The sequence below is a fragment of the Talpa occidentalis genome, unplaced genomic scaffold (genome assembly GCF_014898055.3).
Source record: "Talpa occidentalis isolate TD23 unplaced genomic scaffold, MPIMG_talOcc4v2.1 talOcc4.2, whole genome shotgun sequence".
Taxonomy (NCBI): Eukaryota; Metazoa; Chordata; class Mammalia; order Eulipotyphla; family Talpidae; genus Talpa; species Talpa occidentalis.
This window is the reverse complement of record NW_023602073.1, coordinates 36948772-36960769: the sequence shown is the minus strand read 5'-3', so window position 1 is coordinate 36960769 and position 11998 is coordinate 36948772. Positions and strand designations below refer to the sequence as shown.

Below are 11998 nucleotides of genomic sequence, written 5' to 3'. Positions count from 1 at the left end.
CTCGCCCTCCCCGCCGGGACTCCGTCTCCCCAGCCCGGGTGGGGGCGCGTCCTGGGGGATGCGGGGCGCAGCCCTCCTGCTCCTGCTCGCGGTGGCCGCGGCCCCGAGGGAGACCCGGGCGGGTGAGTGCGGGTCGGGAGGGGACAGGGCGCTCCCAGAGGCGGGAGCGAGGGCGCGGGCGGGCGTGGGAAAGGCGCGACCTCGCCGCCGCCCTAGGTGTCCCCCCACCTCGGCCCCGCCCCGTCCTGGCCCCTTTCCGTCCCCCCGAGACCCCAGCCTCCTCTGGCCCCCGAGTCCCGGCCATTTTCGTCCCGCAGCCGCTTTTCACTCTCACTCGTCTTTCACCCGCTTTCTGTCTCGTGGGCGCCCCCTGGGACTCGAGCCCCCGAAGGGGAGAAGAATAGCCCGGGTCTCCCCTCCCGCCCCCAGGCCCCCACTCCATGAGGCTTTTCTACACCGCGATGTCCCGGCCTGGTCCCGGTCAGCCCCGCTTCATCGCCGTGGGGTACGTGGACGACACGCAGTTCGGGCGGTTCAACAGCGACTCCCCGGGCCAGAGTGTGGAGACGCGGGCGCCCTGGATGGAGCAGGTCGGGCAGGAGGAGCAGGACGAGGAGACTCAGCACCAAAGGGACAACACACTGAGGTTCCGAGCGCAGCTGGACTCCCTGCGCGGCCTCTACAACCAGAGTGAGACCGGTGAGCTGGTGCGGGTCCGGGCCAGGTCAGCACCCCCATCCCCACGGACGGGGGGGGGCGTCGCTCAGGGTCTCCCCCTCCAGGCTTCTCCACAACCTGCCCAGGTCCCTGGGAACAGTCAGCGGGACTTTCACCCGGTTTCATTCGGTTTAGTTTATTCAGGGTGGGTGCAGGCAGGGTGATCTCAGGGTGACGCGGGAGGGGACAGGCTCTCACACCTTCCAGAGGATGTCTGGCTGTGACGTGGGGCCCGACGGGCTCCTCCTCCGCGGATACAGCCAGTTCGCCTACGACGGGTGCCGATTACCTGGCCCTGAAAGAGGACCTGCGCTCCTGGACCGTGGCGGACAAGGCTGCTCAGATCACCTGGCGAGAGTGGGAGGCCCAGGGTGTGGCAGAGCACTTCAGGAACTATGTGGGGGTCAGGTGCGTGGAGTGGCTGTGCAGATTCCTGGAGTACGGGAAGGAGACACTGCAGCGCACGGGTAAGAGGGGCCTGGAGGCCTCCCGGTCCCCCCCTGCCTGGAGTCACTGCGGGAAATGAGTCCTCTCTCTAGTCCCGAGAGGGGGACTCCCCTGGGTTTCATGTTCTGCACTAGAGAGACTCCCAGAGACTCCGGCTTCTCCTGAAGGACAGTGAAGGGATCCCGTCTCTCCTGAGAAAGACAGACAGTCCCTGACCTCACACGTCACCGGGTCCTTTAGACCAGGAGCCTGTTTGAGAACCACGAGTTTCTCTCAGTCTTGTTTCTGGTCTGAGAACATTTTCAGTTATGTGATTCCTGCTTTTCTGTGTCATTCACCTTCCACCCAGGTCAGGAATAAAAAGTCGGTGTTCCCCTCCCTCTGCTTCATCCTACTCTGGGTTTTCATCCTTATTCTAGGACTTTCTAAGGAATAGGAGAATCTCACAGATTCCCCAGATTAACCTGTTTTTTACATTTTATGCTTTTTCCTGCCACACTAGTTGTCTTGTCCATTGTGAGGATGGTCTCATGAGGATTCTTCAGTGTCCATGGAGGAAACATAAAGTGAGTTTTCTGATTTACCACCTCAGATCCCCCAAAGACACGCATGACCCACCACCCCACCTCTGAGGATGAGGTCACCCTGAAGTGCTGGGCCCTGGGCTTCTACCCTGCGGACATCACCCTGACCTGGCAGCGAGATGGGGAGGACCTGACCCAGGAGATGGAGCTGGTGGACACCAGGCCTGGTGGAGATGGAACCTTCCAGAAGTGGGCGGCTATGGTGGTGCCTTCTGGGGAGGAGCAGCGATACACGTGCCACGTGCAGCATGTGGGGCTGCTGGAGCCCCAAGTCCTGAGATGGGGTAAGGAGGAGGATGTGGGCACTGAGGCTGTTCTCAGGGCCATCAGGAGCCCTTCTGGAGCCCTTCAGAGGGTCAGGATAAGGTCTGGGTCTCAGGGTATGATCTTCCTTCCCTTCCAGTGCCCCCTCCTCAGTCCTCCATCCCCACCGCGGGCATCATTGCTGGCCTGGTTCTTCTTGGAGCTGTGCTCCTGGAGCTGTGGTGGCTGCAGCTGTGATGTGGAGGAAGAAACTCTCAGGTAGGGAAGGGAGTGGGGGATCTTGTCCACTGGGGGCTTCCATGTCCCAGGCAGAACTTGCCCTACCTGTTTTTTGGGAAGTGCCATCCACACACGTGTGTTGCCCAGAGAGCATTTGGTCCAGTCCCCCCTTGCCTCCTTTCTTCTTTTTCACCAGTACTGACCTGGGTCTTTAGTCCCAGTTCTGGAAACTTCCCTGTGGTGCAGGATTAGAAGATTCCTTTCGGCTTCTGACCTGACTGCTCTCTGGTCTCACATGATTTTTCTACCCACAGGGAGACAAGGAGGAAGCTACACTCAGGCTCCAGGTAAGTGTAGATCAATGGTTTGACCCTGAGCCCCTGGGGACAGTATAAATGGACTCCATGGGGGAGTCACCCTCATCAGTCCCTCCTGTGGTGTCATCTCTTACCAGGTTCTGTTTTGTTCTCAACCAGGCAACAACAGTGCCCAGGGCTCTGATGTGTCTCTCAGCCCCTAAAGCATCTTTTAAAATGAATGTGATGAGGGCCCTCCACGGTGGCACAGTGGGTTGAACGCAGTGCTGTGAAGCTGTCCCCAGCCTCCGCAGTGCAGGTTCGATTCCCGGCCAGCCAGGAAGACTCCCACATGGCGGGGCAGACATCTCCTCTCTCGCCTGCTGCTCCCCTCAGCAGTGCTTTCAGTCCGTCTGTCTGTTCTGCTCCCCACTCTGGTGAATCCTGATTCACCAGATCTGGTGAATCAGGTCTCTGGTGAACCTTCTCACTCTCCCGCGACTTGGGCCTGTACCCCAGCTCTTATATAAATTAAAAAAATTTAAAAAATGAATGTAATGAGGCTTCTGTTGTTCACACCCTGGACAGCACCTGGTATTGTGCAGAGTTTGCATTTTCAGTCTCTCCTAGGTGTGATGGTGTCACTGTTCTTAACTGTGGTAGTGAGCATTTGTTCATATTTTTACTTTTCTATGAATACAGTTGCTGTTTGTATAGAAGTTTTGTACATTTTTACAGATGAAGTGCTGTTCATTTATTACACTATTTTTGTCCTTATTAAAATTGGGTTATTTCTTTCTGATCATTGAGTTTTCGGCATTTTTTGTAGATACAGTCCTTTGTCAGATTCGTGATTTGCAAATGTTTCCCCCCAACTCTGTGACCTGAACTCCTTTACTGATGGGAAAACAAACAGTATTGCCCAGACAGGAGCATGGAGATACATATATTTGGAAGAGAAAAGATAAATTGCTAGGTTTTGAGCAGATACTGACTAACTGGGGTGTTGAGGGTGGAGAAGAATGACTTATGTGTATCCTTGAGTGTTATTTAAATGTCCTTGTATGAGCATGAAATATGCTTTCTAAAGTAAATTGCACTTCATTCCTCAACTTGTAAAACTATTCACACATCATGACCAAACTAGGTGTTAAGACCAGACTGACATGTGGGTTACAAGTAATAGACCTGCTCGTCATAGTTGCAAAGTCATGGTTTCCCTTTGGGTTTACTCTGGTGTTGTCCGTTCTTGGGGTGTTGGACACATGTGTAATGACCTGTGTGCATCACGAGAATATCATACAGAGGATTTTCACTGCCCATAGTGTCTTCTGTGCTCCAAGGAAGCAAAAGCAAAAAGAAACCAATGGAATCACATCAGACTAAAAAGCTTCTACATAGTGAAGGAAACTATCGTTAAAATGAAAAGACAGTATCAAATTGGAGAAACTATTTGTACATCATCAATCCAATATGGATATAATATCCAAGATCTACAAAGAACTCCAAAACAAGAAAACACCTCAAAACAGAGGAGAGGAGCTAAATAGGTACTTTTCTAAAAAAGATACACATGTGGCCAATAGATATATGGATACAAGTTTATCATCATGTGCTGTCAGAAAAATGCCAATTCAAACCACAATAAAGGCCTCCCCTGGTGGCGCAGCGGTTGAGCACTGGGCTGCGAAGCTGCCAGCAGCCTCTGCAAGCCAGTTTGATCCCCGGCCGCAGTCGAGGGTCCCACATGGTGCAACAGACCTCACCTGCCTTTCTTGCTGCTCCCCTCAGCAGTGTATTTCTTGGACAGCCTGCCTGTTCTGTTCCCTGCTCTGGCTTTGGTGAATTCTCTCACCTGCCTGTGCTTCTGACTGTACCCAGTGCTTGTATAAATAAATAAATAATTCTTGGGCCTCCCCGGTGGCACAGCGGTTGAGCGCCGGGTTGCGAAGCTGCCCGCAGCCTCTGCAGTGCCGGTTCGATCCCCGGCTGCTCCCCGACCACCAGAGAAGGGTCCCACATGGCGCGCAGACCTCTCCTGCCGCCCACTGCTCCCCTCAGCAGTGTACTTCGGTCCTTCTGCCTGCTCTGCCCCCCGCTCTGGCTCTGGTGGATTCTCTCACCCTCCCACGCTTCTGACTGTACCCAGTGCTTGTATGTATGTATGTATAAATCAATCAATAAATAAATCTTTAAAAAATAAATAAATAAATAATTCTTTAAAAAATAAATAAAACCACAGTGAGTTCCCACCTCACATCTGTGAGAATGACCCATTGAAAGGTGTGGAGGAAAAGGAACTCTGGCACATGGTGGGTGGGAATGATGTCTTGTCCTGTCAGTGGGCAGAATGAGGGGTTCCCTGGACCCTCAAAACTGCACACTCTACATGGGATCTGCCATCAGCTGCATAAAGACAAAACATACACTAAAGCGTAAGACCTTCAATAGAAAAGAACTTTAATACAATTACTATAAAACAGAGAATCAGTGTGCAATAGAGAGAAGAAGAGAAAGAATATAGTTAGAATAGTTCACAAGTGCAGCACCCACAGTTACCCACCCCTCATGGGTAAATGCGCAGCCAAACAGGCTGGGCCCAAAGCAGGCCCACTGGGGCCCGAACGCCTGCCACAAGGCTAAGGCACCTACTGGTAGAGACCCATGGGAAAGGGGCAGGAGGGGCCAGGCAAGTCTGGAAGGACAAGAACAAAATCAAAATCCACAACAAGATAACAGCGGTCATTGTCAGCATCCCCATGAGTCTCTCACCCATGTTTTTAATCTCTTTCACATGACTCTTTCCATGTCCCCAACTCCGTGGCACAAGTCCAAGTGAGAGGCAAGGCGTGGTTTCTTCTTCACATGTCTCTCTGCTCCATGCACCTCCTCCAGCCTCCTTTCCCCATCTTGCTCCACGTCTTCCTCCTCTTCCTTAGCTTTTCATCCCTGCTTAGCTCCTCCTTTCCTTAGGCAGGGCGGTAACTTGGTACCTCTGTTTTCTATGGATAGCACATTGGTCCTGCCCCTATGGGAAAAAAAAAATGAAGGTTCCTCAAAATAGACCTGTCCCATGGTCAAGCATCCCATTCCATGGTATTTATCCAAAGAAGGTAAAAACACTAATTCCGAGGAATGTGCGCCTCCTACGGTCACTGCAGCGCTGTCTACCATAACCAAGCTATGGAGACAAACTAAGTGCCCAACGGCAGATGAGGGGATAAAGAACACAAGCTATACACACTATGGAATACTACTCAGCTGTGAAAAAGATGAAATAATTGAATTTGCAACAACATGGATAGATGTGGATGGGATTATACTAAGTGAAATAAATTTGAAGGAAAAAGTTACATACAGATGATTTCATTCATATTTGGAATATAAAGAAACAAAGTTGGGACAGATGAAACTCAACCAAAACATATTCTATATATATATGACTGCAGAATTGAAGCTATGGCTGGGGGTAAGAGTAGGAAACAAAGTAGGGAGAGGGCCCAACGGACTATAGTGAAGACTATGGGTGCCCTTAGGGTGGGTGTGATTTGGTAACAAACATCTGAAGAGATGTGACCCTTGCCTCCGAACACATGCAGTGTGTAAACCAATGCTAACCTCAATTGAATAATACAATGAGGGGGAAAAGAAAAGAAAAAGGTAAATTGTCTCCTCCATTGGTCACTGACCTCAGGACTTGGCCTTCGCCTCCTCACTGCCATGCAGGCTGAGGGGCTGGTTGCCCACAAGGTCAGAGGCAGGAGGTGCAGGGACTCCTGGGGCTGCTCAGACACCGCTGAGTAGAGACACTGCAGAGAGGGCGGCTCTGAGGGGACCAGAGACAGAGGGCCAGAGTAACCCCAGTGCTGAGTGAGGGTCTGGTTCCCAAGGAGAGGGGAATGTGCGTGTGTGTGTGTGTGTGTGTGTGTGTAACAAGAATGACAGGGTACACAATATAAAATGATGGGAAGTCAATTAACATCAAGCACCAGAATAAAGTAATTCAAATCTCACACAGTGTAAAGAGTGTCAGAACAACACCCCAATAAATACAATTCCATGGAGAAGGAGCTTCTGAGTGGGACTGAAAAAGCACTGGACCTGCAGAAGAGGAGGAGGTTTAGAAATACCTCATGGTTGGCTTGAGGTGTAAGAAACTGGGCGGGACCCCTCCTCCTGTCCTGGCCCCTGCTAGGATGTGGTGGCATCTTCACCCCTGACAGCTCACTCATTACCTGAGTGTTAACATTATCAATGGTCCACTGCATTCCCAAGATGTCCTCCTGAAAGCATCCCCATTGCATAGTCCCAGCCTCTCTGCCTCAATCCCCACCCCCACTGCAATTCTCCAGGGTCTCACCTATAGGGGCGGAGATACACTTCAGAGCACAGGGACTGTGGCTGCCCAGGGGAGAACACAACAAAACTTGGTGAGAGATGAGACCACAGGAGAAACTGATGAGAGTGACTCCCCCATGGGCTCCATCTACACCATTCCCAGGGCTCAGGGATCAAAGCCTTGACCACACTTACTTGCAGCCTGAGTGTAGCTTCCTCCTTGTCCTCCTGTGGGAAGAAGCGTCAGGCGAGACCAGGGAGTAGTCAGGTCAGAAGCCTAACTAAAGGAATCTTCTAATCCTGCACCACAGGGAAGTTTCCAGAACTGTGAGTAAAGTCCCAGGTCAGGACTGGGAAAAATGAGGAAAGGAGATGAAGGGGGACTGGACCAAATGCCCTCTGGGCAACACCCGTGTGTGTGGATGATAATTCCCATTAACCAGGCAGGGCAAGTTCTCCCTGGCACATGAAAGCCCCCAGTGGACAAGATCTCCCCACTCCCTTCCCTACCTGAGCACTTCTTCTACCCCCTCACATATGAACCACCTTGTGTGCAATGAGCACACCAACAAAGAAAACAGAGCCGGAATTGAGGACCACAGCAAGGATGGAGAACTGAGGAGGTGGCACTGGAAGGGAAGGGAAGGTCAGACCCTGAGCCTGAGGCCTCGGTCTGACTCTCTGAAGGTCTCCAGAAGGGCTTCTGATGGCCCCGAGTCAGCCTTTGTGCCCACATTTCCCTTCATACCCCATCTCAGGACTAGGGGTGCTATCAGGCCTTCATGCTGCACATGACATGTGTATCTCTGCTCCTCTCCAGAAGGCACCTCCACAGCCGCCCACTTCTGGTAGTTTCCATTCCCCCCTACTCCCAGCCTGGTGTTCAAAGCTCCATTTCTTGGGGCCATGTCCTCCCCAACTCGCTGCCAGGTCAGGGTGATGTCCACAGGGTAGAAGCCCAAGGCCCAGCACCTCAGGGTGACCTCATGCTCAGAGATGGGGTGATGGGTCACGTATGGCGATTGGGGGGCCTGAGTAGGAAGAAATGGAAATTAATGCTTTTTGTTCCCTCCATGGACACTGAAGCAGCCTCATGTGACCATCCTGCAGTGGACAGAACAGTATGCTTGGAGGGAGGGGCACAAACCCAGAAACCAGCCTGCTCTGGGAGTCTGGGATAGCAGGTGGGAGCCCAGGGAGGGATGCAGGTCTCTATAAGCATTTTGTTGCTGACTTGGGTGGAGGGCGATGACACAGACAGGCAGGAGTGAGATCTCCAAAAATGCTCTCTGACCAAAAAACAAGATCTCGAGAGAGAAACTCATTGTTCCTACAATGGCTGCTGGTCAAAAAGATCCAGCGAAGGGTGACTTCAGGGATGGTCTCCCCTCTTTCTCAGGAGAATTTCTATTCTTAAACTGTCCTTCAGAAAAAGTAGAACCCCCTGGACCAGTCTCCATCCCAGAGCTGGAAAACGTGGCCGACAGCTCCCTCTCTGGCCAGAAGGGGGCGCTTCCTCACCATGATTCCATTTCCCTGCGGGGTGCGCGCCTCAGGGAGATCAAAGGCCGCAGCCCTCTCACCTCTGAGCTGCGGCGCCTCCTTCCCCATCCCCAGGAGTCTGGGGGCCCCTCCACGCACCCGCCCCCGGGCTGCTCCCGTCCTGCTCTGCCCGACCTTCCCCCTCCCCCTCGCGCCGGGGAGCTGAGCCGCGGGCCCGCCGGGTCCAGGCGCGCAGGTCCCCGCCCAGGGCGCGTCCCCGGCGCCGTCGTGGGGAGCTGGTCGTGCCCGCGGGGGAGGCGCCGTCGGGCCCGCGGCGCAGCCCAGAGTCCTCTGGATCGTGGGAGACCCTGAGCCCGCCCTTCAGTCACCCCGTGGTCTCCTGCCCGCACCCGATCTATCTCTCGCCCTGAATAATCCCAAACTTAAATGAAACCTAAAGGGTGAAAGTCCCGCGGGCTCTTCCCTGGTCAAGGGGCCTGGCAGGGGCCACGGCCTCAGGGGTCACGGGGCCCCGAGACTAGGGGTGGGGGTGGGGGCGGGAGCGGTGACCACACCCCCCACACCCCCCAACCCCCCCCCCACCCCTGGCCAGCACTACTCCCTGGCCTGGCTCTGGCTTGGACACTTTGAGCCTCTGGCCTAGTGTCTGCTGAGCCTGTCTCCTCGCCAGACCCTCCTGTGGTTCTGGTTGAAGTCTATGAAATAAATGTCTACAGCCTCACACAAATATGTTGGAGTAGTGTTTTCACATTACTGTGAATATTCCATTTTGATACTAAATTAAATCTATACAGGTGGTATTTTCTCCAAGGTTATTTGCAAAGTCCTCTCTTGCATAAAACTAACTGCAGTTAGTTTTAATGTGTGATTTTTTTAAAGTAATATATTGTTCCACAAGTTATAAAGCTCTTCAATGTTCATTACACCAGAATCAAATTATTTTAAAAAATTCGTTTTATTTTTCACCACAAATCCAAAAAGTAAAAGTAGTACTGGAAGTTGTCAAGTGAGTGGTAGGACACAATTTTCCATGATTCTAGTTTTTTTCTGAGCACTTATATTTGGTCAAGGTGAAGTTACTGTCAGTTAGCAATTGTCAGTTGATTTTCTCAAAGGAGCACACACTCATTTTCAGGACAATGTCTGCTAATTAACCAGATCAAATAGCCACAGATTTTGTCATTCATTCCTTCATGTGAAGATGGTATTGCCTACAAAAAAGAAAAATAGTCCAATTCATCTCATGTAAATATTTTCTTGGCACATTATAGCTGGGAACGCAGCAGGAGTGTTGTGTGTGCACTTGCGTGTCCTCGCATCAGGTGCTGTAAAATGTGGATTTGAGGATGACAGAATAATGAAGATAATTTTTAATGCTTCAACCAAGACACTTTGAAAGACACTGCCTTTGAGTTGTGTTTCTGAGGTAAGTAGTTGTGAAGAATAACTGCAGTTAGTAATATAAGCTCCATTTTTAGTAAGTTTTACCTCAGCAGATGTCAAAATAGTGAAAAAGCCAATGGTGTCTTAGTGACGTTTAGAAAATAGTTTTGACCTCGTGGCTCCTGTGACAGGCTCTGGGTGACTTCAAGGATTCCACAACCACACTTTGAGAAATGCTTTTCTCAGTGAACCAGGGAGCATCTCCCAAGTGTTCTCTGCCTTTGCCTCCTCTTCACTTGCCAGCATCCCTCTCCCTGGCTGGCTCCTGCCTCCCCAAGCTGCCTCCCCTGCAGATGCAATGGGGAGCAGAGAGAGGACCCAGGAGACGTGGAGCTTGCTTTGTCATGAGAGATGGACAAGGAGTAAAGGTGACAAAGACACGTGTAAACCCGACCTGAGCCAAAGGCTGGGAGGAAGGAGCGTGTTTATTATGAAAGTAGAGCAGTAGGAGCACTTCTATTATTGTAAATAATATCAAAAGATGTAAAAAATATATTAAAAACAGGGCCTCACTGGTGACATAAGGTTTAAGTCTGAGTGCTATCACTGCTTAGAACTGAGTTTGATCCCTGGCCAGGGAGCAACCCACATGGGGCAGCAGACCTCTCCTGTCTCACCCACCACTCCCCTCAGCAGTGGATTTCAGTGGAATTGGCCTATTCTGCTCCCTACTCTGTGTCTGGTGAATCCTCTCACCCTCTGCACCTCTGGCCTATACCCCAGTTCTTCTATGCATAAATAAATAAAAATGAATCTTAAAAACAAACAAAAAATTACATGCAGCATCAAGTACAAGATCCAGCAAACAGCAGAGGCTGGAGACCCAGTGGTGGTGCAGGTGCAACAAGACACAATGTGGGATTCAGTCAGCTGGAGTCAGGCTTTGTCATCAAATGAGTTTGATGTCAAATTAGAGAGGGTCAGCCCACCATCCAGCTGTCAGGCCAGAAAGTCTGGGCTGGTCTGCAGCCCCAGCCAGTAGTCAGGCACCACCTGGGAGACTCAAGGGATAGCTTAAACTAGCCCTTTGTTTAATTTTTCTATATCTATATCTAAGTGACATATTTGTCTTTCTTCTTTGGGCTTATTTCCATTAGCTCCATCCACGTTGCCCCAGATGGCATGAGTTTATGTTTCTTGATGAGTAGTATCCTATTATCTATGTACCATCCCTTCCACAGCTCGGCTACTGTAAATAGTGCTGCAGTGATCGGGGGGTGCCAGTTTCCTTTGAAGTAGTGTAAGGTCCTCTGTGGGTGTGCTGGCACCTGCCGCCCTAAAGGGAGCCAGAGTCTCTGAGAGCAACTGCTTATTCTGTGCAGGGGGTTCCAGGAGGTTAGAAGTTCTGCAAAGAGAACTTTTTTTTTTTTTTTAATTTTATTTATACAAGCACTGGGTACAGTCAGAAGCGCGGGATGCTGAGAGAATTCACCAGAGCCAGAGCAGGGAGCAGAACAGGCAGAGGGACCGAAGTACATTGTTGAGGGGAGCAACGAGTGTCAGGAAAGGACTGTCTCACCATGTGGGACCCTCACCTGTGGCCAGGGATCGAACCGGCGCTGCAGAGGCTGCGGGCAGTAGAGGCTGCAAGCAGCTTCGCAGCCCAACACTCAACCACTGTGCCGCCAGGGGAGGCCCCCAAGGTTGTTGTTTCCAGAGCCTGAAGTCTCTTGCAATTGTGCACACGATTGAGAACCACAGTGATGAGTCCCCTTCTGGGCACTATCCTTCCATCGGCTCTAGCCTGTAGACCCCTATCGTATGGGTACTGTATTGCTCGAGCCCATGGTTTTGGCTTTGGGGCTTTTTGGCAGCCCTCTTGTCTTATAGCCTGTGCAGGTGGGTGCCACTGCGGCCTATCCTGGCATCCCATCCTCATGCCCTGTGAATACCCTTTTCAGTTGGGATCCCAGCTGGTGTCAGAGACACCAAAGGTTAAAAGCTCTTTATGAGTTGCTGGACAACACCAGCAACAAACAGCTCTTTCAGACATGAGGTCCAGAGCCTTTGGTGCTCCTATCAGGTGATGTCAGACACCGACTGGAGGCCCCATCTCTGACAGAGGTCTTCATCCTCTCTTCCTCCCGCAGAGGTTGGCTACTGGATGCTGCTTGTCTTCTTTCAGCTTCTGGCCCTCCTTTCTTCAGAGGCCAGGAACAGAGTCTTCCCCTTCTTTCTTTGGAGGTT

The 11998-nt window shown here is 51.6% G+C and overlaps 1 pseudogene; it reads left to right on the top strand.

Annotated features, from left to right (window-relative positions):
• Positions 1–16: 16 nt before the first annotated feature.
• LOC119253181 (patr class I histocompatibility antigen, A-2 alpha chain-like) lies at positions 17–4710 on the top strand (annotated as a pseudogene).
• The last annotated feature ends 7288 nt before the right edge of the window (positions 4711–11998 follow it).